This window comes from Palaemon carinicauda, chromosome 25, assembly GCF_036898095.1.
Source record: "Palaemon carinicauda isolate YSFRI2023 chromosome 25, ASM3689809v2, whole genome shotgun sequence".
Taxonomy (NCBI): domain Eukaryota; kingdom Metazoa; phylum Arthropoda; class Malacostraca; order Decapoda; family Palaemonidae; genus Palaemon; species Palaemon carinicauda.
The window spans coordinates 92,298,828-92,322,478 of record NC_090749.1 but is presented as its reverse complement, the minus strand read 5'-3'; the positions used below and the strand labels follow the sequence as shown (position 1 = coordinate 92,322,478).

The following is a 23,651-nucleotide window of genomic DNA, read 5'->3' as shown; positions in this document are numbered from 1 at the left end:
TGTCATCTAGCTGCCGCTCTTGAGTGTGTACGAATACACTAACAAAGTATCATTTATACCATTTCTTAACTTATTCAAACCGTCTACAGTATACAGTTGATATTACATAAGCACTAATGTGTTATAACCTATCAAATTTTTTTGTTTATTACATTTAAACCCCCCTCTATCTCTCTCTCTCTCTCTCTCTCTCTCTCTCTCTCTCTCTCTCTCTCTCTCTCTCTCTCTCTCTCTCTGTGGGCTACTTTTCACTACCTCCCATTCCTTACCTCTCTCTATCTCTCTAACAAATGATATCTTTGTTGCTCCTCAACGTTTCATTTATATTGAAAATCAATCACGATTCAATTTTCCTTACTTTCTCCAATCTCGCACCATCGGTCACATCGCGGTATTTTCGATATTTCTGGAAAATCCGCGATATATTTATATACATGGGTTATGAAAAAAATCCGCGAAGTGGTGAATCCGCGATGGTCGAACCGCGAAGTAGCGAGGGTTCACTGTATACAGTATATGCAAACATTTTTTCGTGTTTATGTATATATTTGAGTATAGAAATCAGTAAGTTTCCTTTTCAGAGTTCGTATTTGTGTGTGAAGTGTACGATATCTCCGTGAAGCCCTCGGCAGTTAGGCCACCACGGTGTAATTTCATGGGTCGCGATCGAGTTTGACTACGGTCTTTCTCTCTCTCTTTCTCTCTTTTGAGGTCGTTCACCCTTTACTATGTCTGAGTAGCTTCCTTCCCTTGTGGGTGGGGTTGCTACGCCGTACGTTTTGTCTCAATTAGTTTATGAATCTAATTGTATTTGTTGATTTTTCAGCTTTTGTAGAACGATTCCTTTCGGCGTTTTCGTTCTTTATTTAGTGTTCATTCATTTTTTAATTACATAATTACATAGTTACATAATTATAATTGTTATAATTCTGTGTTGGTTACAGCTCTCCTTCCGTGAGTGTAAGTGGTTGTGAGGGCACGTTCCTGTTGTGTAATTTTTGTGTTCTTTTCCCTCGGGATTCCTCTTTGGAGTCTTCCCGGGGGAATGAATGTTAACTAATGATTTTTGTTTTTATTTTTCACAGTTACCGATCTAGTTCGTTTCTGTAATATGGCTACGGTGTGAGCTGTCTTGTGGAGACCTGGGGATTCAGCTGTTGCTGCCTCCCCTATAGATCTTCGTCAGGGGCGTGTCTCCTTCTCCTGGAAGTACTCCCGTGACGATTGACAGCTCTCCAGTTCATTTTAGAACACTCAGGAGGCTCGCCTCCTTGGGTGGGTAACTTTCCTTCCGAGCGAAGTTTTCCTGTCCAGGCTTGAGTTTTTTCCCCTTTGGGGGGTTCTCCTCTTACCTTTATTTCGTGCAACTATGCTCTTGGTGCTGAGCGGTCGCACCTGCAGTTACGCTCAAGGGGCTGGGCAACTGCAGGAGCCCCTCTTCGGAGGATTGCTCTTTTTAGGTCACTGGCTGACCAGTCTCTTCTACGAAGTGTTTCTCTTTCGTTCGCGAGGGAGTACACTCATAGAGACTCCTCTTCGGAGGACTCTTCTGCTGCTGTTGCTGTTGGCCGCCTTCGCCGTAAGGCTCACCGTCCGCTACGTCGTAAGGGCCTCCCGTCTCCCTATAAGGGTGCTAAGAGGCGCCTTTTTGAATCTTCTCCGTATGCAGCCTGCAGCTCCTACCTCCTTAGATCTCTCCGGCGATCGATCTCCAAAGCCTTCCTGACCTTCCGGCCCTGGTGCAGATGGACAGCAGTCTGACCTCGTCATCCGACGGGCAACGGTCCCTTCGGGGCAAAGGGTTGCCTCCCACGGTGTGGGTGCTTCCCTTGCGTGTCAGGTTTCCCCTGCGCGCCCTTCTGCAGTGTTAGCGCACAGGCGCTCTCCTGCTCGTTAGTGTTCTCCTGTTCGTCAGCGCTTTCCTGATGATCATCGCCCCACTGCTCGCCAGCGCTCTCCTGAGGACCCTGAACATCTTGCGGTTCCTGTTGGGCGCCCTGCGCGCCATCGGTCTCCTGAGCGCTCTAGATCTCCTGCCCGTCAGAGCGCACCTGCGCTTCCAGTTCCTGATACGCACCCTGTGCGCCCCTCGTTCGCCCACGCAACCTAGAACTTCGGTTTGGGTCTTGGACAAGGACTCTTTTTCTTCTCGCCCTCGCGATCCGGCTCGTCAGCCTGCTCCAGCGCAGCAATGCTCGCGGTCGCCTACGCATGCTTCTAAGCTACTGTACGCGCAGGATTCCACGTGTCGCCCTTCTGCTTGCCAGCGATCACCAGCTCGCCAGCGACCACGGACGCGTCAACGTTCGCCTGCTCATCAGCGATCTCCTGCGCGTCAACGATCGCCATCGATCTTCCACGCATTACAGGTCCCCTGGACACCATCAGTAGTGATCTAGCGCTCGCCTGCTGTGGACCACGATCTCCGGTAGCTGAGTCTTGCCGTAGATCTTCCTCCTGCTCGCCAGCGCTCACCTTTACTTCTGTCCTTCTGTGCGTCAGCTTTCTTCAATCGCCAGCGCACATCTGCGCGCCCTTTCCTGCTACGCACCAATGGGCACCAACGGTTTTTCCTGACCGTCCAGGATCGCCTGATTGACAGCTCGAATCAGCGCTCACCTCCCTGATGCACCTGTGCGCATTCTGATTAGCGCGATGCGCGCTAATCATCCCTAGTCTCTTACGCGTCAGCGATCTCCTACGCGCCCGCGCAATTCTTCGCCTGCGCGCTAGCGTTTTGTTAACGCACCACCGCTCGCCAACGCGCCGTCACTTGCCGACGCGCCATCGCTTGCCAACGCGTCTTCACTCGCTAAAACGAGCCATCGCTCGTCAACGCGCCATCGCACGCCTACGCGCCATCGCACGCCTACGCGCCATCGGTCTCCCGACCGCCTGCACTTGCCCACGTGCCTGCGCGACCACACGCCCACGTGCCCGCGCACCTACGCACATGCGCGCCTGTGCACATGGGCTCCAATGTTCGCCCGTACGCGAACCAACGGTATTCCATCGCACGAACTATCGGTGTTTCATCGCGCGAACCAACGGTGTTTCATCGTGCGAACCAACGGTGTTCCATCGCGCAAACCGACGGTGTTCCATCGCGCGAACCGACGGTGTTCCATCGCGCGAGCGCCGGCTCGATTCCTGCAGTAGCCATTGCTTGCCTACGGGTCATCGCTCGCCTGTGAACTATCGGATTCCGACCACCAGCTCTCGCCCTTCCTACCACGCTCGCCCTTCCTACCACGCTCGCCCTCCTTCTGCGCTCCCTCGCGCACTTTCGTCCGCGCTCCTGCGTGCCCACGCACGGGCGCTTCCACGTTTGGCCACGCGCGAACCATTGATTTACCATCGCGCGAGCGCCAGGGCGATTGCGACTGCGATTCCCGTCGGGGTTTCGCAACACGGCCAGCCTGGCGAGTCTTCTGGAGCGCGTATTTCCAGAACACGGTCTTCACCCCATAAACGCAGAGCATGGCATGTGCAAGAGCAGGAAGAATCTTCAGGGAGGTCTGAGCAACATTCTTCTTTCCAGAACCTGGGTTAGCCCTTCCTCCTCGTCATTCCCTGGAAGGGTCTTGCCAGGGAGCTTTCCGTTCGAGATTTCTCCGTCGGTCAAGGGGTGACTGGTTTAGCCCTTTCCTCTTCTCCATCTTGTGGAAGGGGCTTACCAGGTCCTTTCTCTCCTTGGTTGCAACCCGAGGTTTTGTACAAGGAAGCTCCAGGAAAATCATGGGTACTTTCCTCCTCTCGGGCTCAAGCACCTTGGCGTTCCGTCGCCAAGTTTCGAACTTGCGGGCAAACTCGATGTTGGAGCATCTAGACAGTGACTGAGGGCTTCCTCTCGGGTGTCTCATCCGTGGATGTCGACAAGCTCAGACACTTCCATCCTTGGGAAGAGCTTGTTTGAGCCCAAGGACAGAAACATGGACAGCTGTTGTGCGAAGGAAGTCGACTTCCGTTTTCACTCCTCCAAGGCGCTTTCTTCCAGACCCTACAGGCCTCCGACGCCTCTTCATTCAGCCTCGTCAGCCTAAGTTATCGGACCGGCTACAGCAGCTAAGACAAGGTGTACAATAGCAGTCCCCTCCTGTCAGGGACAGGTAGCACGGGAGGCTCTCCCGGGGAGGCATAATCCTAGAGGGAGCGGCAGAGTTCACAAACTCTAGGATTGACAACCCCCCCATGCAGGTCTCACGCTGGGGGGATGCCTAAGGTAACTCATCCGGATAACAGTTTCCCGATGCCGATTCCTGCACGATCTCCGTGATCAGCCAAGGATATCGCGCCTCGCTCTTACCATTTCTCCATCACTGTCAGCGAATCCAGTGTCACTGAGCCTCTATGCCATTGGGTCGGCAAGAGGTTTGCCCGTTGGGCAGAAGGATCCATGCCTTAGGAGAAGGTCCTCCATAGGGTCGTCGACGCCCCCCTCCCCCCCCCCCCCCCCCCCCCCGGCTTCTTCAGTCGATCCTTTCTTCTGGGAAAGCATCTGAGACGGGAGTTCCGTCGTCGACCTCTCAGCTCTGATCAAAGTTTGTCGAACAAACTTCGTCCAGCGTGGAACAGCAGAGTCGATCAGACTGGTAACGAGGCTGCAGGACTCCTTAGGCTCTGGATCGGAAGGACGGGTACTTCCAGTTTCCATTCCATCCATCTTCCGGGAAGCTCTTGGAATTCAGCCTAGACTACATGTGTTCCTGCTCAAGATGCGGTGTGGTGATCCCGCCGCGGCATCTCAGGTTTTTCCCCAGAGAACTCTCCCTGCTTTCCTCATGGCCGCTCAGGAGCAGGCTTCCGCCTCTTTCGCCTTTTGGAGGTCTGGTCAACTCCGGAAGGCTCGGGTTCGACCTTCTTCAATGCCGGGACAAGCTTCCGGATCCTTACCATGAGTTAGGGATCACGGTAATTTGCTAGGAGCCTTCTCTACTTCTGCCTCAACATCTGGAGTATCTAGCCATGATATTGAGTCAACGGCCTTACCACATTGGAAACCCCGCTTCTCGTCCGTCCAGCGAGGTTAAGCAATGTCGGGTCTGGTCGGTACTTGGATGGGTGACCACCTGGGGACGCCAGATGCTGTTGCCGCCTCCTCCGAGCCTTCCCTTCAGTTGACTGTGGCAAGGCTGAGGAGAGTTGCAGTACCTGTTCTCAGTCAAGCAGAGCTTTCAGCCCTACCTTCGAACGTTTCCTAGGTCTCTTTTCCTCATTGACCGTCTTAAGTTCCAAACGGTCGCCTCAAGATAAGTTCCCTGTGGGGCGGCCCAAGTTCCGGTGGTATCCAAGCAACGATTAACCGTACTTTCTGGTCCCTATGGGACCAGCGGAACGTTTAGACCGGCAATGGGTTGACCTATAGAACCTCTTGCATGGGAGTGGATATTCTTGTCCTTTCCCCACATTTGATGCTGTTCTCGGACTCGTCAAAGAAAAGGGGGGACATGTTCCGGTTCAGGCCTATGGTCAGGACCTGAAGGGTACCTCCCCATCATTCAGGCAGGCTTAGGGGCCGTAGTCTGGCCCCTCTACAGATCCTACAGATCCTGCCAAGTCGCTCCGTGTGCGATGACTTCATGGTACTCGCGTATTCCAACCAGCATGGAGGCGCATTTTCATACTTTCGCATCTTGCAGTAGAGATACCGAGATGATCCGAGGTCCTCTCAATACCACTATCGGCTCGCTCATTCCGGGCAGAGGAATGTTCTCTCCGACTATCTGAGCAGAGCCTCACAGATAGAGAGTACCTGGGGGTCTTTGGACTATAGTAACCAGCAAGTCCTGGCCTGGGGGACCTGATCATGACAGCCTGGAACTTCAAGCTTCTGCTGTTCTTCCCCCCAGTCTCAGACCCCAAGACTCTTTGGCAAGATGCTTTCCGGTGACGTTGGGACAGCATCGACGCCTGCGTCTTCCCACCATTGTTGTCTGTTGTGAATGGGTTTCAACAAGACCAGGTTGTCTGTCTACCTTTCGATGGCCCTGAGAGCTCCGCTGTGACTATACGCAGAACGGTTTCCGGACCCTCTGCTTCCCCTGGCGGAACTCCCGGGAGAGTTTCTTCCACGACACAGGCTACTCGAACAACCACACTACATCATTTTTCACGAGCCGTTGCATTGCTTCGGCTTCACGCCTGGAGACACTACGCCGCCCCCTCAAGAAGAGACAACCCACTACAGTCGCGGAGCGGAGGTCGCATCACCTGCGATAGTCATCCGCAGGGGTCTACCAGGCGAAGTGAAGAGTCTTCTGTGGTTGGTGTCGTGGGAGAGATACCTCTTCCCTTGAAGCCTTTTCTCCAGCAATAACGGAGTTATTGTCCGTTATTGCTTTTCGGCGGGAGGAAACTCTTTTCCGCTCTCGGCAGTGAAGCCTATCGCTCAGCCTTCCCCTGGCCTTCAGGCTGAAAGGAATAGACTTTTTCCTTCCCGCTGGACATTTCTTCGCTCATGCGAAGCTGCGAACGTCCCTGCCCAGTACGTCAGGCCTCTGATCGTATTTCGTCTTGGGGGACGGTGCTCCTGCTCACTCTGGCCTCGGCCAGTGTGTAAGCAATCTTCATGGTCTCGTACGACTCCGCCCTTTCAAGAGAATAGGGGAAGGCAACATTCAGGTTTGCTCCTGAGTTGTTTTTTAGACTCAGAATCTTGGAGTCCCGGACCTTCGGTTTGACTCCTTCAAGATTTCGAGTCTCCGTTCTGTATCAGATGACCCAAACCTTTTCCTTCTTCCCAGTAAAGGAATCGAGGGGTTATCTTTGAGAACAGCTGCAGTTAGTTTGGGAGCAAGGGAGGACACAGGGGAGAGTCACCAGTATACCTCTTCAGCTCGGAGTCAAGGGCATTCATCTCGACCTGAATCCAGACCCTCCCCCGTCACGTCGCCCTACAGCACGATGTCGGATACATCGCAACGTCCCTCGCCTTCGAGTAGAACTACTCTGTGACGCAGGTGCTACAAGCTGGAGTCTGGAAGCGTCTAATGACCTTCACAGCCCGCTTCATGCAGGACATGACCCACAGGAGTATCGATACGTTTCTATCGCTCTGTGGTGGCTACACAACAGCTGGTCTAACCTCAGGCTCCTTTTTGGACAGGTAGCAGAAGGTTGAGGACCATTGTTATCAGGTTTTAGTCTGCATGAACGAAGGAAGTATGTCTGGCCCTTACTTCTTTCTTCATCGTCCCCTCTACTGGGGAAGCAGCATCCTGGTCTCTGCATAGCTGACCTAAAAAATTCTGCAGGTAAACCATGCTTTCTTGTGTTCCAAGTATTGAGTCAATACTGTCGTGTCCCCCATACTCTGACGAGGTGGTATTGGGAACGTCCTAACCCAGAGTTCCTTCTGGAACTCCAGGTCAATTGCCTAGGACGGCTCACACTTTCTTCCTTCACACACAAGCTTATGTAGGCCACATGGTTCCTTGCCGGGCAAGGAACTTGTGAGGTGCAGGGACTCCTTTTCTCGAGTGCGACTCACTCGGATTCTGAGTCCCAGGGTAAAGCCAAAGCCAGTATGGCTGGGAACTTTCCACCCTTCCTAAGGGGTAAGTCACCCAATGTAAATAGCGTGGTTTGTATTTCGGTTACGGGACAAATGACAAATTCGGAGATAATTTGTATTTTTCCTAACCATACAAACCTTAGCTATTTACACATATTTGCCCGCCAGCCCTGTCCCTCAAGACAAGTCCTACCTCTAAGTGAAGTGAGACATTTCACCGGTGTGTGAGGGAGGGAGGGGTAGCAAGCTACCCCTCCCCCTACCCCTGCTAACTAGCGCAGGGTAGGAAACCCTCGTTAAAATCTAATGGTTCGTCATTTCAGCTACGCCGAAAGTAATACCCAATGTAAATAGCTAAGGTTTGTATGGTTAGGAAAAATACAAATTATCTCCGAATTTGTCATTTTTGCTTTTTCTTTTCTCTAGTGTGTGTTGTGAAGTTGACTTCTGTGACCATGCGCACCGGCCCTGGACTCTCCAGCCACCCTTGTGGAACGCTTATGTCGGCGATGGAAATGGATCCTCACACCCTTTGTCCGATATGCAGAAGTCAACGGTGTGATAGTGTAACTAATTGTAATGAGTGTAGGGAGTGGTCTTCCTCCTAGTGGGAGAGGTTTGGGCGATGGTAAAAGAAGAAATTAGGAAAACCCAAGGCCTCTCCTTCCGTCTCCGGACCCTCCTCCGAAGCTTCCCCTTGTTCAGCCTCTTACGAGAGACCGTCGAGTAGTAGGGTAGACCAAGTTAATGTCGGCCAACCCCAGTCCTCAAGAGATGGTGTTGCTTCCCCTAGCGAAGCAGCCCCACCTCTCCCCCCTGGTGAGGCCTTGTCACTAACCCCTTTGTTGCAGATTTGGTCTTCCTTGGGGCTCACAGGTCCACCCTCCAAGGAAGCTTTGCTGCAGTTCATTCAAATGGGTGCTTCTGTTCAGCATTCATCGTCGCCGTTAGAGGTAGATCCTCTGGCCCTCGTCCATGTTGTAGTGTCAGAGGTGTCACACTTAATGTCATCCGACTCCTCCCAGCGGTTGCTGCCAACTTAGTTTCCCCCATTCCTGAACATCCTTAGAGGGGGGAAACTAAGTCCAACATCTGTCTCTCCTGCGAGTGTTTCTCCCCCTCGTAGGAGTTCACTTCAGAGGACTGCTGCGGCGCACGGTCAGCTTGCTGATCCAACGGCCCTCAGAGGGGCCCTTCGTTGGAAAGCTCACCCTCCACCCTCTGGTTCGTCTGCTTCGTCGCAGCCGACCATTGATCGTCACTGCTCTGCTACTAGTCCTGTGACTTCATTCCTGGACCTCTCTGCGGATCGTTTGCGATCCCCATCGGTGGATGCTCGCCCTTGCAAAGGACACATCCCATCACCTGACCATCCACCCTTCAGACCTGCCGACCTTCCATCACCCTTCCTGTCTCATGTAAAGCCTCTTAAGGCTCTACCAAAGTGTGCATCTGCGCGCCATCGCCCTTCAACTTGCCAACTTACAGGACACCAGCGCTCACCAGCAGCTCGTTATGCACAGCCTGCCCATCAGCACTCTACAGCGCTTCGGCGCGCCCCTTCACCTGCTCACCCTCATAGAAGGCAGCAGTATCATGCGCCTACGCGCCAATGCTCTCCTGCACGTCAGCGCTCTCCTGCACTCCCTGCTCCCACGTTCGCCTGGGCACCGTGCGCTCACACGCTTAGGGTCGCCCACGCAACAGCGCCCTCCTGCGCGCCCACGATTTCCTGCGCTCTTGCGATCTCCTGCGCGTCAGCAATATCCTATGCTCCCACGATCTCCTGCGCGTTAGCAATCTCCTATGCGCCAACGATCTCCTGAGCGTCGGCAATCTCCTATGCGCCCACGATCTCCTGCGCGTCAACACGCACCTACACGCCAGCTCTCTCCTGCATGCCGTTCCTCTCCACATGCCAACATATTCCACAAAGCCGTAGCTTCGCTACGACTTCACGCCTGGAGACTATCCAGCATCTCCTCTCTCAGAGAGGATTTTTGCAACAAGTTGTGACTAGGGTGTAATGGATACCTGTGTAAGTCATCAGCAGCAGTCTACCAGGCAAAGTGGAAAGTCTTCTGTGGTTGGTGTCGTGGAAGGGGTATCTCCTCCCGATGCCACTATTCCAGCAATAGCAGAGTTCCTCGTGTATTTGGGTGAAGAAATGGGCCTGTCAGTCTCGGCAGTAATAGGCTATCACTAAGCCTTAAGCCTCACCTTTAGACTGAAAGGAATGGACATTCCTTCATCACTAGAACTTTCCTTACTCATATGGAGTTATGAACTTACCTGTCCTCAGTCAGAAGTGAGACCTCCCCCATGAAACGTGGTTCGAGTTCTCAGATCTCTTAAGAGACCTCCCTATGAACTATTACGCCAGGCAACCGATCGCCACCTGACTTGGAAGACGGTGTTGCGGCTAGCTATGGCTTTGGTCAAACGAGTCAGTGAACTTCATGGTCTCTCATACGACATCGCCCATTCAAGGGGATGGGGAGAGGTAACATTCAGCTTCGTCCCTAAGTTTATTGCTAAGACTCAGAACACGGGAGTAGTGGATCCACGATTCGACTCCTTCCGGATTTCTAGTCTCTGTTCTGTAACAGACGACCCAGACCATCTCTTACTATGCCCAGTGAGGAGTTTGAGGCTATATCTTAAGAGAACAGCTGCAGCCCGTCCCCGTGTGCCTGCACTTTTCGTCAGCACAGGAAGGACCAAGAGGAGGTTCACCAAGAACACCATCTCAGCATGGATTCGCAAGGTCATAGACCTTGCATTGAATCCAGATCCTCCTCCTTCACGTCGCCCCAGAGCTCATGATGTCAAGGGCATAGCTAAGTCCCTGGCATTCAAGAGAAACTTCTCAGTGGGTCAGGTTCTTCAAGATGGAATTTGGAATCGTCAGACCACATTCACATCCCACTATCTGCAAGACGTGACCCACAGGAGACTCGATACATTCTCTATTAGTCCTGTGGTGGCTGCACAAGAGATGGTTTAAAACCTCAAGCTCCTTATTGGACAAGTAGCAGAAGGTTGAGGGCATTGTTACCCGGTTTTAGTCTGCGTGAATGAAAAGGTTTGACTGTCCCTTATTCTTTTCTTCATCCTCCCCTCTCTTGGGGAAAGCAGCATCCTGGGTTCTCTACATAGCTGACCTCAAACCACTGTAGGTAAACCATGCTCCCTTGTGTACCTAGTATCAAGGCTAATACTGTTGCGTCCCCATACCCTGACGAGGTGGTATTGGGAAAGTTCTAGTTACACAGTTTTTCCTTCTAAAGAACTCGGAATAACTTTACCTGGACAGTCACACTTCTATATACCTCAACACACAGCTTGTGTAAGCCGCGGACCTTGCGTAGCAACATTTTGACGAGGTGCAGACACTCCTTATTTTTTAGTACTGACATACTCAGATAAGGCGCCCCCGGGTAAAGCCAAAAGCCAGATTGGCTGGGACGTCCACCCTACCTAATTTTTGAGTCAACCCTATTGAATAGAGAGGTTTGTATTCCAGTTACGGAACAAATGACAAATTCGTAGATGATTTGAATTTTTCCAAACTATACAAACCTTAGCTATTTAAATAAACTTGCCCGTCAGCCCTATCCCCCTTTAAGTCCTACCTACAAGCAAAGTGAGCTCAATCACAGGTGTGTAAAGGGGGGGGGGTTACCAAGCAACCCTCCATTACCCCCGCTAACTAGCGGTATGGGTAGTTAACCATCGTTGAAAATTAATGGCTCTCTCATTTCAGCTACATCGAAAGTAATACCCCTATTAAATAGCTAAGGTGTGGCTTGTAGCATCCTGCTTTTCCAATTAGGGTTGTAGCCAGGGTAGTAATAATGAAAAAGTGATAAATAGGTTAACGATAGTAAATGTTGAAGCTTTTTATTAATAGTCCAGACCATTTTCCAATTAATCCTTAAGCCTTTTTGAAAATCTGTCTGCCATTGATTATTGTAACTAACCCCAAAGAGTGTTTTATTCATGTATTTATTTTCTCTTACAGGAAGTGAATCCTGTTTCTGGATCGTCACCACAAACAATTTGTACATCAGATATTTCCATGGCGCTGATGGAAATTTGGTGCCTTAACATCCTCTGTCTGTGGCACCAGGATTCCAGAACATTCCAGCCAGACCACTCCATCTCAGCCACTTATAATTAGTTCTTAGTGTAGTTTGATTCATTTTACATCTGGACATTTTAAAATACTTACAAAAGTCTTATCTTTTACACAGCAATGGTGTCAGACCAGTCAGGATTACAGATGTTTTCCAAATTAAGGGTTCAGTGCCCCCATTTACAGGTTTATTTTAAAGCTAATGATATTTTAATACAGTTTCATACATATTGACTTTTGAAGTAATGTCTATGTGGGTAATTTTGCCAGAGGGTACAAAACTTCTGGACTCCAGTGAGGCTGTAACTAAAGCTGCCGTATCAGGTTCATATCAGCTTTCCCAGTAAGGCTTCAATTCCCTGTGTAAGAAACAATATTTACAAATTCCCAAAAAGAGGTCAGATTAAAAAAGATCTATAGTATTGAGTTTATAATGTGAGAGATTGTGATATCCATTAATTATACTATAAAGTTATTTGACCAAGTATTGAGGGCTGTTATGCAACTTATAAAAAAAATCCATTGGTAAATGCTTTGATGCCTTGAACCTATAGAATAAATTGACCCATACAACATGAGGCATTGCTAAATCAATTCAATTTATCTGGATTGAATATATTTCTCAGCTGGATTGAATGAAAAAGTTAATCTTTCTTTTCTAACAATACTCCAGTTTTCAAATCAAAGCTTTGGCATTTTAGATCTGTAAAAGGAATTTCCCTTTTGATGTTTTCAGTGATTCTGGAAGTGACACAGAAGTCCGTCTTTAAGTTTTGCCTTTGAAAATATCCAAAATTAAATATGTTGAATCTTTTGATATAGACATTGCAAATGTTGGAGTATGTGATCTAAGATATTGGAAGCGTTGGGAGATTGATTTTGAGAAATCACTAGAGTTTTGAACGTATCCAATGTTTTTCAGTAATTGGTTGTTGACATCTCTAAGACTCATTATATGAAAAACTAACCCAAAGGAATAATGAACCAGAAATTGTACAAGGTCAAACCTATCGTTGGGTTTTGCTGTTCATAAAGTAGTTTGACCTCGTCTTTAAATAGGTTTGAATAGGCGACACTTGTTGAACCCGTGAACTTTATTTCAAAGTAGCTTACATGATCTGATCCTAGCCAAACCCCTATGAGGACTTAGGAGCCTCTGTAACTTAAACGTCAAACAATTTATTCTTTTTGCGCACCAGATTTTGTTATTAGAATTATTAATGAGCTGAACTGACTACTGACTCAACCTCCTAAGCTCTCAACCAGCTCTCCTATTTCCTGACTGGTCTGTCACTGTTGGTATTAGTAAGATGTGAAGGTAGTCATCTGTGAAGACCTTCTGTAAAATGATGGTATGTTGTTACACATTTACTCTTGAGGCAATGTCTTCTGGTTAGGGACCTTCTCTCGACAGTCTCTCATAGGTTGTGTTCTCTCAGTCATGTGACTCAGTCTATACAATGTAAGGATATTTAGTCAGTACTGAGACTTGAAGCATTGCAGTGTATTGCCTCTGGAGTAAATGGATATGATTCTGTCAGTGGTGTTTTAGAGTTAAGTTTAGTTTAGGGATTTAGCATTTGGTCTCAGAAAACTATTTTGTTTTGTATTTAAATGTACAGTATAGGCAAACCACAGTTTTAAGCACAGTAAATGTGTGTGCGTGTGTGTGTGTGTGAGAGAGAGAGAGAGAGAGAGAGAGAGAGAGAGAGAGAGAGAGAGAGAGAGAGAGAGAGAGTGTGCACATGTGAGAGAGAGAGAGAGAGAGAGAGAGAGAGAGAGAGTGTGCACATGTGAGAGAGAGAGAGAGAGAGAGAGAGAGAGAGTGTGTGTGTGTGTGTAAAACAGGACAATGACTTTTTAGTTTCCTGGGTAATTACAGATCACTTCATTAGGTTGCAGAGAAGGTGAGTCACAACAGATTAATCTGGCCATTATTAGAGCTACTTGGGAAAGTAGATGGCTATAAGCCCAAGAGACCAGACCCAGAACGAAAGCAGCACAACCCACAAAAAGTAAAGAATAAAGAAAGATAAATTTATAGATATTAAAAAATACCTTGAGATTTGTAAGAAACTGACAACTGCTGTTCTATGGCCAATTTGTTCCAAGGAGCAATAATTTGACCAGAGAAAACCAACAAAAGAAAAAAGTTACACAAATCAGATCCCAAAGGACAACAGAAGACCAAAGTGCAACAGGAAATGATGCTAAAAAGGGTCATGTTGTGCAAATCAGGTAAAGAGGTTCATGAGAAGCTTATTTCTTACTTATTAAAAGTAATGCAGGAAGGAAGGCAATGTCATATCAGATAAAGAATGGATTCTTGGGAGAGTAACTGAATTTATTCCAGCTCAAATAATGAAAATATTCTCACTGTAAGGGATCCCACGTCCATAAAGGGACCTCAAAGGACTCAAACTACCAAGTCATCCCTTTGTGCTAAAAGACAAAGTCATCTCAAGAAGTGACATCCTCATATTGTCAGAAAACGGCAGAGAGAAAAACCATCGTTCAAGGTGTAAAGAGACAAAGTTTAAAGGATGCAAAAGACAATGTAGAAAAAGCATCAGCCGCCCATCCTTAACAATCAAATGAAACATTTAATAAAAAATACTAACTATAATCGATCCCGACATACTGTACACCACAACTTTGTCCATTTGCATTGGAGACCAATGTAAGGCAAATGCAGTTACACTTCAGTGCAACAAATCCATCAGTTTTGTCAAAACCAGTTAAGATTGCAATATGCAAACAGAAAACAAGAACCAATTGTGTAGTTTCTTCCTCACCTTGCAAACTCCTAAAGGACAACCAAATAATTAGTTCATATTTTTAAATGCACAGTAATCTCTCATGACTAATTTACTCTAGATACAATTATTCATAAATTCTTTCCCCAAAATAAGATTTAATGTTAAAACAAGGGTTTATCTAGACCTTCATTTTGCCATTTGACAATTTTTTATGAAACTCTTTGATGAATTATTTGAAAAAGACACTTGGACCCGAGAAAAATGAATCCCCAACAATATTAACAGAAGAACGAAACTACAAATGACCTCAACTTTTCAACAGCCTATAAAAGTGTACGGTAATAAACTGATCTGCCTTGGAACAGTTTTCCAACTAAAACTACAACTAAAAGAAATGCTTTTTGCTGCCAAAGAAAAAGAGGACTGATATAAATACAGACCTACAAGGAACTCGGATACAAAGTACAGGACAGAAAAACAAGAGCTATTGTTTCAAGACGAACCACATTAGAAATATAGAAAACAAACTTTTACAACCTTAATGATGGTGAACATTCGTCTAACAGGTTTAAAAGGGGAACTATATGAAAGGTTTACGTCTAGAATGCGATTCAAAGACCAGACAACAAAAATTTTCCATAAATGTGTTGACCCAAGACATCATAAATTTCATTAACAAAGATGATTTAAAAATGTCATAGAACAGAAGAGACCGATATCAATCAGTGAGAAGGAGGTCCACAGACTACAGTATATAGAAATTAAGGCCAAAGGTGAACCACAGAGTAGAATATAATAGATGGGAATGATCATCACTAAACAAAATAGGAGAAAAATTACGATAATAAAAAAATTGAAGATAAATATAATTTTCTGGCAATCCTCATGAAAAAGATATATAGGAAAACAAAGAGAAGAAAGTTTTATGGCTCAACAGAGAAGGAAACAGTTAACACAAAATAACGAACAATTTCTTTCCTTCAAAATAACACCAGACAAAATGGTTCCCTCCTGAGTCTACTAAATATCAAGTTATCAAAACAACTCCCAGGAACTTTAAACTCCCTTAAAAAAACCAAGGAACTTCTGCTATTCCTAGAACTAACTTAATCAAGGAGTTTTAATACATATTCACAGACATTGAACTACAAGTTTTAAAATTGAATTATAACTGAAATATTCAAGAGAAAATCCTTGGAAACTAAATCCTGTTCTCCTACAGAGGAAATTCTATTTTACAATTTTTCCTGATATGTTATTCATGAATCTAGTTGGAAGAGTTCTTGCACCAAATCACCAAGACAACAAAGATTCTTCCCAATGACCCAAAAGATAAGGTTATACAGTCTTTAAACTTACAGAGTCTATATTTCTATCCCTAACCTAACAATCAAAGAAAATATAACATCACAGAACATCTCATTTCACAAGTTAAAACCAAAGATATAAACCCCAAATTCTCTACCTGCAAAGGAAACCAGTTTCATGATATTGTCATGGCACAGTAAAAATAGCAATTTTCTTCACTACAAAGGTAAATAAATATAAAAACAATATGTTATTTTTATTAATAAAATAAATTTTTGAATATACTTACCCGGTGATCATATAAGCTGTCAGCTCTGCTGCCCGACAGAAAAACCTAAGGACAAAATACGCCAGCGATCGCTATACAGGTGGGGGTGTACATCAACAGCGCCATCTGTCGAGCAGGTAGTCAAGTGCTCCATGTAAACACAGAACCAATTTTCTCCTCGGTCCACTGGGTCTCTATTGGGGAGGAAGGGAGGGTCCTTTAATATATGATCACCGGGTAAGTATATTCAAAAATTTATTTTATTAATAAAAATAACATTTTTCAATATTAAACTTAGCCGGTGATCATATAAGCTGATTCACACCCAGGGGGGTGGGTAGAGACCAGCATTACATGTTTACATTATTAAGAGCTAAGTATTTTGTATTTCATTTTAGCAGTTATTCAAAATAACAAACATAAAATAAATAAGTACCTGGTAAGGAAGTCGACTTGAACAATTACTCTGCCTTTTTAAGTACGTCTTCCTTACTGAGCCTCGCGATCCTCATAGGATGCTGAGCGACTCCTAGGAGCTGAAGTATCAAGGGTTGCAACCCATACTAAAGGACCTCATCAAAACCTCTAATCTAGGCGCTTCTCAAGAAAAGAATTTGACCACCCGCCAAATCAACCAGGATGCGAAAGGCTTCTTAGCCTTCCGGACAACCCAAAAACAACAATAAAAAACATTTCAAGAGAAAGATTAAAAAAGGTTATGGAATTAGGGGAATGTAGTGGTTGAGCCCTCACCCACTACTGCACTCGCTGCTACGAATGGTCCCAGGGTGTAGCAGTTCTCGTAAAGAGACTGGACATCTTTAAGATAAAAAGACGTGAACACTGACTTGCTTCTCCAATAGGTTGCGTCCATTATACTCTGCAGAGATCTGTTTTGTTTGAAGGCCACTGAAGTTGCGACAGCTCTAACTTCATGTGTCCTTACCTTCAGCAAAGCATGGTCTTCCTCATTCAGATGGGAATGAGCTTCTCGTATCAACAGTCTAATATAATAGGAAACTGCATTCTTCGACATAGGTAAAGAAGGTTTCTTAATAGCACACCATAAAGCTTCTGACTGTCCTCGTAAAGGTTTAGTTCGTTTTAAATAGAACTTAAGAGCTCTAACAGGGCACAAGACTCTTTCTAGTTCATTTCCAACCAAATTAGAAAGGCTTGGAATATCGAACGATTTCGGCCAAGGACGAGAAGGTAGTTCGTTTTTGGCTAGAAAACCAAGCTGCAAAGAACATGTAGCCATTTCAGATGAAAATCCGATGTTCCTGCTGAAGGCGTGTATCTCACTGACTCTTTTAGCTGTAGCTAAGCAGACGAGGAAAAGAGTCTTTAAAGTGAGATCTTTAAAGGAGGCTGATTGTAGCGGCTCGAACCTTTCTGACATAAGGAATCTTAGTACCACGTCTAAATTCCAACCTGGTGTGGCCAAACGACGCTCCTTCGAGGTCTCAAAAGACTTAAGGAGGTCCTGTAGATCTTTGTTGTTGGAAAGATCTAAGCCTCTGTGACGGAAGACTGCTGCCAACATGCTTCTGTAACCCTTGATCGTGGGAGCTGAAAGAGATCTTTCCTTCCTCAGGTATAAAAGGAAGTCAGCTATTTGAGTTACAGAGGTACTGGTTGAGGATACTGATACCGACTTGCACCAGCTTCGGAAGACTTCCCACTTCGACTGGTAGACTCTAAGAGTGGATGTCCTCCTTGCTCTAGCAATCGCCCTGGCTGCCTCCTTCGAAAAGCCTCTAGCTCTCGAGAGTCTTTCGATAGTCTGAAGGCAGTCAGACGAAGAGCGTGGAGGCTTGGGTGTACCTTCTTTACGTGTGGCTGACGTAGAAGGTCCACTCTTAGCGGAAGAGTTCTGGGAACGTCCACCAGCCATTGCAGTACCTCGGTGAACCATTCTCTCGCGGGCCAGAGGGGAGCAACCAACATCAACCTTGTCCCTTCGTGAGAGGCGAACTTCTGCAGTACCTTGTTGACAATCTTGAACGGGGGGAATGCATAAAGGTCTAGATGGGACCAATCCAGTAGAAAAGCATCTATATGAACTGCTGCTGGGTCCGGGATTGGCGAGCAATAATTTGGGAGCCTCTTGGTCATTGAGGTTGCAAAGAGATCTATGGTAGGTTGGCACCATGTGGCCCAAAGTCTCTTGCATACATTCTTGTGAAGGGTCCATTCTGTTGGGATGATTTGACCCTTCCGACTGAGGCGGTCCGCCATGACATTCATGTTGCCTTGAATGAACCTCGTTACTAGAGACAGGTTTAGATCTCTTGACCAGGTGAGGAGGTCCCTTGTGATCTCGTACAACTTCATAGAATGGGTCCCTCCTTGCTTGGAGATGTACGCCAAGGCCGTGGTGTTGTCGGAGTTCACCTCCACCACCTTGCCTAGAAGGAGGGACTTGAAGCTTTTCAAGGCCAGATGAACTGCCAGTAGCTCCTTGCAGTTGATATGTAACGCTCTTTGCTCCGAGTTCCAGGTGCCCGAGCATTCCCGACCGTCTAATGTCGCACCCCAGCCCGTGTCCGATGCGTCCGAGAAGAGAACGTGGTTGGGGGTCTGAACAGTCAGGGGCAGACCCTCTCTGAGGTTGATGTTGTCCTTCCACCAGGTCAGTGATGACTTCATCTTCTCGGAAATAGGGATCGAGACCGCTTCTAGCGTCTTGTCCTTTCTCCAGTGAACAGCCAGGTGAAATTGAAGGGGACGGAGGTGCAGTCTCCCTAACGCAATGAACTGGTCCAGTGATGAAAGCGTCCCTATCAGACTCATCCACTGTCTGACTGAACATCGGTCCTTCATTAGCATGTTCTGGATGCATCCTTGGGCTTGACTTATTCTGGGGGCCGACGGAAAAGCCCGAAAAGCTTGACTGTGAATCTCCATCCCTAGGTACACTATAGTTTGGGATGGGACCAGTTGGGACTTCTCCATATTGACCAGGAGACCCAATTCCTTGGTCAGATCTAGAGTCCACTTTAGATTCTCCAGACAGCGACGACTGGACGAAGCTCTTAAAAGCCAGTCGTCCAAATAGAGGGAGGCTCTGATGTCTGCTAAATGCAGGAATTTGGCAATATTCCTCATCAGTTTCGTAAAGACAAGAGGCGCCGTGCTTAGGCCAAAGCACAGGGCTTGAAATTGGTAGACAACCTTCCTGTAAACGAACCTTAGAAAAGGTTGGGAATCTGGGTGGATGGGGACGTGAAAGTAAGCGTCCTTGAGGTCTAAAGAGACCATCCAGTCTTCCTTCCTGACCGCTGCTAGAACAGACTTTGTCGTCTCCATGGCGAACGTCTGCTTTGTGACAAAGACATTCAGAGCACTGACGTCTAGCACCGGTCTCCACCCTCCTGTCTTCTTTACCACTAAGAAGAGACGGTTGTAGAAGCCCGGGGATTGATGGTCCCGGACTTTGACTACCGCTCCCTTTTCTAGTAAGAGAGACACCTCTTGCTTCAACGCTAGTCTCTTGTCCTCCTCTCTGTACCTGGGAGAGAGGTCGATGGGAGTCGTTGCTAGATGGGGCTTGCGCAAGAATGGGATCTTGTACCCTTCTCTGAGCAACTTCACAGATTGTGCATCTGCGCCCCTGTTCTCCCAAGACTGCCAGTAGTTCTTGAGTCTGGCTCCCACTGCTGTCTGAAGAAGGTGGCAGTCAGACTCCGCCTCTAAAGGACTTGGCACCCCTCTCCCCGCTCCCACGCTTCCCTTCGGCACGAGCACCTCCTCTGCTGGTGGCTCCGCCACGAAAGGGCGGAATAAATCTTGACGCTGGAGTATCCATCCTGGGTCTAGACACGGTAGGCAAAGGGGTGGCTTTGCGTGCGGATGACGCAACCAGGTCATGTGTGTCTTTTTGAATCAAGGAGGCAGCAATCTCCTTGATCAACTCCTCTGGGAAAAGGCACTTCGAGAGAGGAGCAAAGATAAGCTCCGATTTCTGACATTGTGTTACTCCAGCTGACAAGAAGGAGCAAAGGTTTTCCCGTTTCTTGAGGACCCCGGAAACGAACGAAGCCGCAAGCTCACTGGAACCGTCCCGCATGGCCCCGTCCATGCAGGACATAATGAGCATGGAAGTCTCCTTGTCAGAAGGGGAGGTTTTCCCGCTCAACGCTCCCAAACACCAATCCAAAAAGTCAAACACTTCGAAGGCTCTGAACACTCCCTTCATCAGATGATCCAAATCTGAAGGAGTCCAACAAATCCTGGAGCGCCCCATGGCCAGCCTGCGGGGAGAGTACCAGACCTGAGAAGTCGCCCTGGGCAGAGGCAGGAACTCCCAAGCCGAGAACTTCTCCCGTGGCGCACCAGACGCTCGATCTGGAAGCGAGTTTCGCAGGGGGAAACAAGAATGCTGTCTTCCCAAGGTGCTTTTTGGACTGCATCCAATCTCCCAACACCCTTAAAGCTCTCTTGGACGAGCGGGCGAGGACGAGCTTCGTAAAGGCAGGCGCGGATGACTGCGTGCCTAAAGCGAACTCAGATGGAGGTGAGCGTGGGGCCGCAGAAACAAACTGATCGGGATACATATCCTTGAACAGTGCAAGTACTTTCCTAAAGTCCAAGGAGGGAGGCGTGGTCTTGGGTTCGTCGATGTCCGTGTGCGGGTCGTCAAGGTGTGCAGCGTCGTCATCATCAGAGAGTCCATCGTCTGAATGCTGAGGAGGAAGCGGCAAAGGAGTAGGCATTGGCTGGTCAGCTGAGTCCGGCAGCACGGGTGCATGCGTGACTGCACTGGACGCAACGTCATGGAACTGTTGGCCAGTCTGTGAGCTGGCAACAACCATAGCTGCGCGGGGGCACAAAGCGTCTACTCCTGACTGTCTAGTCTGCTGTGGGCGAGTAGGGGTAACCACAGTGGGTTGCGGAGGTTGACGCACCGCGTCAAAACAAAACAACTTAGGTTGTTGTTGTTGTAACTCGCGAACGTCAACGGAGGGTTCCGTGCGTCGGCGAACGTCAACATGCGGCTGGCAGGGTACAGTGCGCATGGGTGGCGGGACTCTCACAGCTGGAGTGCGGGAGAAGGTAGCCTCAGCGTCAACTGGACGCACAACCGTGGTTGGTTGTAGGCTAACGGGTGCAGCGTCAACCTTCTCCGCACGAAAGTCCTGCATTAAAGATGACAACTGTGTCTGCATGGTCTGCAGCAAAGCCCACTTAGGGTCTACAGTAGCAGGTGCGGCAACAGACGGTGTTACTGCCTGTTGCGGTACCGCTTTGCCTCTCTTAGGAGGTGTGCAGTCATCGGAAGACTGCAGCGAGTCCGAACTGACCCAGTGGCTACAACTGGGCCGTTGGACTTGCGCGGAAGGGACCTTGCGTTTGAGAGGTCGTGAGACCTTGGTCCATCGTTTCTTCCGAGAAACATCTTCCGCAGACGAGGAATAAATGGGCTCTCTCGTCTTCTTGTGGGTGGGGCGATCTTGGCAAGATACGTCCGAAACCACGGAGGGAACGTCTGTCCGCTGATTAAAGCCTGTCGAACCCTTTGGTCGTACGACATTGCTTCTCCCCTGGGCTTGGGAGCTTGCAAGAGGTCCCGGACTGGGAGGACGACAGGCACGAACAGACGCACCCTCAAGCGCAACACTAACACTTTCCACAACACTACCACTCACTTTGTCACTACCCACTGCACTCTTACCCTTCAACTCCTTGACGTCTGCCATGAGTTGATTACGGTCACTCGCCAATGACTCGACTCTCTCACCCAGAGCCTGGATGGCACGCATCATATCCGCCATCGAAGGTTGTTGAGTGCTAGAAGGGGGATCAGGAGCAACCACTACAGGGGAAGGAATAGGTTGTGGGGCATGGAGAGAGGAAAAATCAACGGAGCGAGATGAACTTCTCCTGACTCTATCTCTCTCTAGCCTACGTGAATATTTCAGGAATTCGAGAAAATCGAATTCCGAAAGCCCAACGCATTCCTCACATCGATCTTCCAATTGACAGGTTTTACCCCGACAATTGGAACAAATGGTGTGCGGATCGATAGAGGCCTTCGGAAGACGCCTTGAACAGTCCCTAGCACTACACTTTCTGTATTTAGGGACTTGAGAAGGGTCAGCCATCTTGAATTAGTCAAAGGGGAATTCAAAATCTATCCAAGTCGTCAACAAATAATCCAAAATTCAATCAAAGAATGCAAGGAAGTATTGAAGATAACCTCTGCAAAGCGAAAGCTAATAACTAGAAATGAGTACTTCACCAAAATCTGTGAAAACCAATCCAGTAAGCAACAGCGTATTTAGTAGGTCTTGCCGGTGGCACGACAGAGAGAAAATTGGTTCTGTGTTTACATGGAGTACTTGAGTACCTGCTCGACAGATGGCGCTGTTGATGTACACCCCCACCTGTATAGCGATCGCTGGCGTATTTTGTCCTTAGGTTTTTCTGTCGGGCAGCAGAGCTGACAGCTTATATGATCACCGGCTAAGTTTAATATTGAAAACTTTTATTTACGTCATAACCTTAAAATCAATGCTCTGATTAATGTTTGTTCACTAACACTTTTTGAAAAACAGGATTCAATCTGGCAAACCTTCAAGAAATAAAATACAAATTGACAATAATTCTCAGAATGTTCAAATGTTACAAACGAATCTTGGATGTTGGTATTGAAAAGATTTGACTTTTAAGCTAACCTGAAGTCTTCAATACATGACTGACACATACATTTCTAAGTCCAGCTTATGTGAAAGTTTGATAAGAAGGAAAATGAAATTAATAATGGCTTTTGATTCACATAAGATTATTGACAACCAAAAATGAAAGACCATTAATAAGGATTGATATTTCTAAAAGGGTCTTATGAATACAAATTAGTAATAAGGGTGATACACAAAGTGTGCAATGTGTTTGAAAGGTTTTATGGCCTCAAACAAACCGCAGGATGAGAGCCTGTCTTATGGTATGGGGTGTAAGTACTGTATTTAGGCAAAGGGTAATCTAAGATGGAGCTTTCGGTGCATGCTAGTGTTGGATGCATTAAGTGTGTGATATCTCGCACAATCCTTCAGTTGGACAATGTGTTCATTAAACATAATGTAAAATATGTAAACCTATAAAGGAATCATAAATGAAATTGTATGTTATGATGTAGATCCTTTACACAATGTGGAGTCTTGCAACTTCCGTTTCAAAATGTTGCAAGTTGAATACTTTGCAATCAAACCTTAGACAGAATTTTCATTAGACAATTCAGTGCATCAGTCTGAAGTTTCAGGTCCCCTGGATAAGTAGTTTGCAGACACCAATAGTGAAAAAGATACATTAATTTGTGGACCTAAAGAGTAAGCAAAGAGGAAGACTCATAAAACAGCCTCTAGTGATTGTACAGATAATTAAATGAGCTCAAATGTTTGAATTAAATTAGGGAAGAAGATGTTTGTAGTACTACAAAGAAGCAGGAAAGTTCTGTACCAATATAACTAAACTATTCAGTAGCGAATTATTTTCTGTGGATATCTAATTGACATTCTTTGCAGATATTAACAAATGCTGGACCAACTTCACTGAGAATTGAAATAATAATAACTCAAGTTGAACAATAATATGTCTAAGTGAATGGTATCCTGTGGAACAACATAAGTGTAAGGAGATCTGCCAGTAATTAATGTGAACAGGATA

General features: G+C 47.1%; 1 protein-coding gene and 1 pseudogene across 2 annotated transcripts in view; both read left to right on the top strand.

The window, feature by feature from the left end:
* LOC137618708 (zinc finger protein 454-like) overlaps window positions 1-13,365 on the top strand; it is a 584,206-nt gene extending 570,841 nt beyond the window's left edge. For both annotated transcript variants that reach the window (XR_011039808.1, XR_011039807.1), the window contains one exon: window positions 11,538-13,365. The gene's annotated coding sequence lies outside the window, so the exon portion shown is untranslated. The remainder of the gene's footprint in view (window positions 1-11,537) is intronic.
* Window positions 4,976-5,094, top strand: LOC137619336 (5S ribosomal RNA; annotated as a pseudogene).
* Window positions 13,366-23,651: the final 10,286 nt, after the last annotated feature.